The sequence below is a fragment of the Urtica dioica genome, chromosome 4, assembly GCF_054948205.1.
Source record: "Urtica dioica subsp. dioica isolate 48M chromosome 4, U.dioica_male_clone48M_v1_H2, whole genome shotgun sequence".
NCBI classification, from domain to species: domain Eukaryota; kingdom Viridiplantae; phylum Streptophyta; class Magnoliopsida; order Rosales; family Urticaceae; genus Urtica; species Urtica dioica.
In genome coordinates, this window is record NC_142759.1 from 36492272 (window position 1) to 36498540 (window position 6269).

Sequence of the window (6269 nt, forward strand, 5' to 3'; positions counted from 1 at the left end):
TATTGACAACAAACTCCCACTTGACTCAAAGAAGGTGTGTGTAGTCCTTCATGCCTAATCCCTCACGATGTTGGTCGAAGACCTTGTTCGCTAGGGCCTTGGTGAATGGATCTGCGAGGTTGTCCACCGTTGAGATCTTCTTCACTTCCACGTCTCCGCGCTGCACGATCTCTCGAATCAAATGGTATTTCCTCTCAATATGCTTAGAGCGCTTATGGCTTCTAGGTTCCTTTGAGTTAGCGACAGCCCCACTATTATCACAATAAAGGGTCATGGGCTCGTCGACGTTTGGAACAACTTCCAAATACTTAAGGAACTTTCTAAGCCATACAGCCTCTTTGGATGCTTCACAAGCAACCACATATTCTGCTTCCATTGTGGAGTCAGCAATGCAAGATTGCTTAATACTTCTCCACACAACAGCTCCACCATTAAGGATGAACACAGATCCCGAAGTGGATTTCCTGGAATCCTTATCCGCTTGAAAATTGGAGTCGGTATATCCCGTCATAGTCAGGTCAGTACCTGAGTATGTAAGCATCAAGTTCCTAGTTCTTCGAAGATACTTAAGAACATGCTTAACAGCAATCCAGTGCTCGGGTCCAGGGTTGGATTGGAAACGACTAACTACGCCAACGGCGAAACATATATCAGGTCGGGTGCAAAGCATAGCATACATGAGACTTCCTACGGCAGAGGCGTAAGGAATTTTCCTCATGTCTTCAATCTCTTGTGCAGTCTTGGGAGACTGGTCCTTAGAGAGTGAACTCCATGCCTAAAGGGTGTTTGACCCCTCTTGCAGTCTTGCATCGAGAAGCGATCCATCACCTTATCAATATAAGATGCTTGAGAGAGCGACAGGGTCCGGTTTTTCCTATCTCGAAAGATTTGGATTCCCAGAATGTACGCGGCTTCTCCTAGATCCTTCATATCGAATTGCTTTGCTAGCCAGACCTTAACCTCAGATAACTTACCCACGTCATTACCAATGAGTAGTATATCATCGACATATAGTACCAGAAACACAACTTTGCCTTCGTGTATTAACTTGTAAACACAAGGCTCATCTATTGACTGTTCAAAGCCGAAGCTCTTTACAGTTTCATCGAATCTAATATTCCATGACCTAGATGCTTGCTTTAGTCCATAAATGGATTTAAGCAACTCACAAACCTTGGTCTCTTGACCTTTATCCACGAAACCGTCTGGTTGAGCCATGTAAATGCGCTCGTCAAGATTGCCATTCAGAAAGGCTGTCTTGACATCCATTTGCCAGATCTCATAGTCGAGAGCTGCAGCTATGGATAGGAGTATGCGGATGGATTTAAGCATTGCGACTGGCGAGAAGGTTTCTTCATAGTCAATCCCTTCTTGTTGGGTATAACCCTTCGCCACAAGTCGTGCTTTGAACGTCTCGACGTTCCCATCAGGACCCCTTTTCTTCTTGTATATCCACTTACACCCTACGGGTTTAATCCCTTCAGGAAGGTCTACAAGTTTCCAGACTTTGTTGACATACATCGAGTGCATTTCAACTTTCATGGCGTCAAGCCAAAGGTTTGATTCAGAACAAGCCATCGCTTGGCTATAGGAAACAGGGTCATCCATGTCGGAGACGGCTACAAGAGAGTCTCCATAAGACATGTACCTGTCAGGCTTTTGAGTAGCCCTCCCACTACGTCTAAGTACTACTTGACGAGATTCTGACGAGTTAGGTTGTGTTTCAGTTGGGGTAAGAACAGTTCTTACAGATGAGGTAGAAGCTTCCTCACCCAACTTTTCTTCAAGCACAATTTTGCTTCTAGGTTTCGCATCATTCATAAAGTCCTCCTCAAGGAAACGAGCATTCGTGCTAACGAAAGTCTTATCGTCCTCGGGACTATAGAAAATGAAACCTTTGGTTTCCTTTGGATATCCTACAAACAGGCACAATTCTGACCTACTAGCCAACTTGCTAGTCTTTTGCCTTAGCACATGTGCAGGGCAACCCCAAATTCGGATGTGGCCCAAACTTACTTTACGGCCAGTCCATCTTTCATAAGGAGTACCAGGAACCGTTTTAGACGGAACTTGGTTCAGAATGTAAGCGGCTGTTTCGAGGGCATATCCCCAAAAGGAAAGCGGGAGTGATGAGTAACTCATCATTGATCTAACCATCTCCATAAGAGTTCGGTTTCTTCTCTCTGACACTCCGTTTTGTTGAGGTGTGCCAGGTGCGGTAAGCTGAGAAGCGATACCTTCTTCTTTAAGAAAGTCATCGAACTCTCCAGACATATACTCACCACCTCGATCAGATCGAAGGGTTTTGATCACTTTGCCAGTTTGCTTTTCCACTAAAGCCCTAAAGACCTTAAATACGTTAAAGGTCTCGGATTTGTGTTTAAGCAAATAGACAAACCCATATCTTGAGTAATCATCAGTGAAGGTAACGAAGTATTCGTATCCTCCACGTGCCTGTTGGCTGAGCGGACCACATACATCAGAATGTATTAGTTCCAGCAACTCAGTGGCTCTTCGACCCTTATCGGAGAAAGGTCGCTTAGTCATTTTTCCTTCTATACAGGATTCACAAGTAGGTAGTGAACCTATTGCAGAGGCTTGGAGTGGACCATCCCTCACAAGTCTCTTAATCCTATCTAGACTGATATGACCAAGTCTTAAGTGCCATAGGTATGTTGATTTTGTTAGATCGGAGGATTTAGAAAGTTTGATCCTCTTTGGCTCCCTAATTAGATCGTTATCTATTTCGGTGTCTAAAAGAGAAGGTTTAGTGGGATAGATGTAGAAAAGAGCATTCTTCATACATGCATCAGTGACAAAAGAATTATCAGGAAACGAAATACGAATTCCATTCTTAATGAACTTTAAACAATAATCTTGCTCACGAAGACGAGCAACGGATATTAAGTTCTTCCCAAAGGTAGGAACAAAATAAACATTATTCAAGTTTAAAGTGCGGTCTTCAAAAGACAGCGTCACGGATCCCACAGCCTTTGCAGACACCAGGCTCCCATCACCCCATTTGAAACAGAACTCGCCTTCCTCTAAGCTTTTGGTTTTCTTGAAACCATTTAAGGAACAACAAATATGGTTAGTAGCAGCGGAGTCAAGAATCCACGTTGATACATTATCAGCTACTAAGCATGCTTCGGTAACTAGTACAATACTATGTTCCTTTGCTTTGAGATAGGCGGGACAGTTCTCTTTATCGGCCTTGTAAGGTCTCTTCACAGTTCCAGAGGCGGAGGCTTTTTGCTCAGTAGCATGTGCCTCTCCTTGATTCCTCTTTCTCTTAGTGAGACCTACAGCAGTGTGAAGCTCCTTCATAAGCTCGGTAATAGTGTACTTTAGCCTTGTAATGGAGTAGTTCAGCATGAAGGTATCAGGAGAATCGGGGAGAGTTTCTAAGATCATATCTATGATATTCTTCCCATCAATCTCAGATCCTAGGATTTCCTTTTCATTTAGGTAACTAATGATCAGCATCATATGGTCCCTAACAGGAGTCCTAGCCTTCATGCGACAGTTCATAAACTGTCGGACTGCTTGTAGCCTTGTTTGACGCCTTTGCCCTTCAAACATCTCAAGGAGATTGTAGAGCATGTCAGCGGCAGTCTCGATGTCACGATGTTGCTCTTTCAGCATATTGTTCATAGATGCCATCATATAGCACCTCACAATCTCATCGGATCGAAGCCAGGCCGCTAAGGCGTCATTTTCCTCTTGAGTTGAATCATCATTCGTCAGAGGAGGACACGGGGTGGTGAGTACCCATTTGTGCTTGTTAACGGTAGGTATTATGTCGAGGTTACGTTTCTAATCTACGTAGTTTTCGTTTTCGAGTTTGATCGAGGAAAGAAAGATTGAGAGATGTTTGCGGGACATAAAGCCTATTGAAGTTGAAACAAGTTTATGATTAGTCTTTGGTTTAGGATTTAAGTTTTATTAAGACTTTTGTAAAACCCAAAGGTGTTATAAACCAAACGATAATTTACTCCCTCAAGAGAAGGCCGCAAAAAATCTCCTTTTATAAGTAAATGACACATCATTAATGCTAAGCCAAGATGTCAGTACATCATTTCGACTAGCCACCTTGTAAATTGGTTTGATCACTCATATCCTTTCGCAGAGCCTTAAGGAAGGATACTAGGGATTGAGCCTAAGTGTGCAACCAACCACTTAGTCCAAAAGATCAGCTTTGAAAAACAATCCCCCAAGGGGAGGCCTTGCCATCATTGCATCACTCTCGGACGTAGTTCATTGAGCAATGATCGAAGCAATAACGCCTTGGAGTACTCACATTTAAGTGAGGGTCGCAAGAGCGGCTCTTAGTCCCACGTTATTGCATCTTTCACTAGTGTTGGGGATCGCGGGTTACAAACAACGAGTATAACCCTCCCACTTAGTTTTTGGAGTTGGTTCATCGACTCTTTTAAGTTCGGAAACAGATTTCCTAGTTAGAGAGCGACGGAGCGGATAACTAGAAGAGAATCCTAGATCGACATGTTCAGAGCAGTATTAGTGCATAAAGGCACAAGGGACATACTCGATCTTTTCCTATTTTCTATTTCGGGAAAGTGCGTGAGGGAAGTGTGAACTTCAACCCACTCGAACACTTGAAAGTTTGAGATTACACATCTTTTTATTTTTCGGTTTTGTCTACAAAGAGACCTCCCACTCAAAATTTCAAGAGCATATAGATTTTGAACATATGTGATATAGATATAGTTTTGAAAACATTTTGAAAATTTATTTGATTTGGATGACAAAATATTTTCAAGTTTGAAAGTGAAAACGGTTTTTCAAAATTCAAACTAGTTTTGTAAAAATTCAATTTCAATTAATCTTTCAAAAAACAAAACTTTTAATCTTTACACATCATGTTTATAATCATATGAAAAACATTTTTTCTCAAGAAAGTTTTCTCATTAGAGTTCTATAACTCATGGTAGTGGGGTTTGAAAATCCGGATTTCTAAAAAAAAAAACTGGAGTTTCAGACAGCCGCGCACCTCGGAGTAAAATCGCCATAACTGGCGGCTCCGATGTCCTTTTGAGCCGAAACCGGTGGCATTGGACAGAGGACAGACAGAGCTTTAATTTGATTCAAGAATCATTAAATTTCGATTTCTGAGCAGAGAGTTATGCCGCTTTTAATGCGGGTTTACATTCCAGCTCGAAGAAAAAGAAATAAATTAAAGCTTTGTCCTTTTAGGTGCGAAAAAGAATCGAGTGTAACGGAACGTTTTATGAGGTTGTTTAAAGCTTTTATTTGTGTTTTATTAGCAGGGTAACAACATAGAATAAAAGAAATAACAACATGCATAAAACGATTCAAGTAAATAAACGGAACTAGTAAGAAAATAAAACTAGTCACAAAATTTACTCGAAAATTCTCAAACCTTTAAAACACGTTTTTCAATATAAAAAATTAAAAACTTTTAGAACTGATTCTAATGTGTTTTAACATCATCCCAAACTCATAGAAAATCAACATGTTTTTTTTAATTTAAAGACAAGAGCAATAAATTAAAAAAAAATCTAAGATTACAATTCTAACTTGTCACAAAATTAGTAAACTTTCGAAAACGATTTTCAAGCTCATAATTTAAAAAACATGCACATGCATTCCTTTGACCATAGCTCTGATACCATTTGTTGGAATCGATCTAGGGTTTAAGAAAAAGATTAAACGCTTCGCAAAGCGGCGGAATTTTAAAAATTTTCTTTTTAAGTAAAACTAGTTTTTACTAACCTAGACAAGAGCATATGCATGTAAATAAAAACTAATATGAGCTTTAAAAGTTACTAACCTTTTTGATGCTTGAACGTTGATGAGCCTTTGGAAGGTTGGCAACGTTCGTCTCCCCTCGCAGCACGTCTCTCTTTTCTTTCCTCGGCACCTCGAGCAACCACGAAAGTTTCTATCACTAAATCACTCGAAAAGAAGGAATTAGTGAGTGGGCACTTTTAAACACTACGACTTGAGAACGAGTCTCGAAGTCGCAGAGCTAAAGACTAGGTCGAGTGAGGACCTAGGTGCCAAGACAAGAGAAAACCGAAAATAAACTAGAGAGAGAGAGAAGAGGACTTCGGCCAAGTTCTAGAGAGAGAGTCTCTCAAATCTCTTAAACTTGGATGAATGAATTGTGAGGAAATGGGGCTCCTATTTATAGGAGAGGTCTCACCTTCAATAAGGTAGTTTCCTCTTCTATAGAATATCACATATTCATGAGCAAAAATCCTTCATTTCCCATTCCTTGTTGGGCG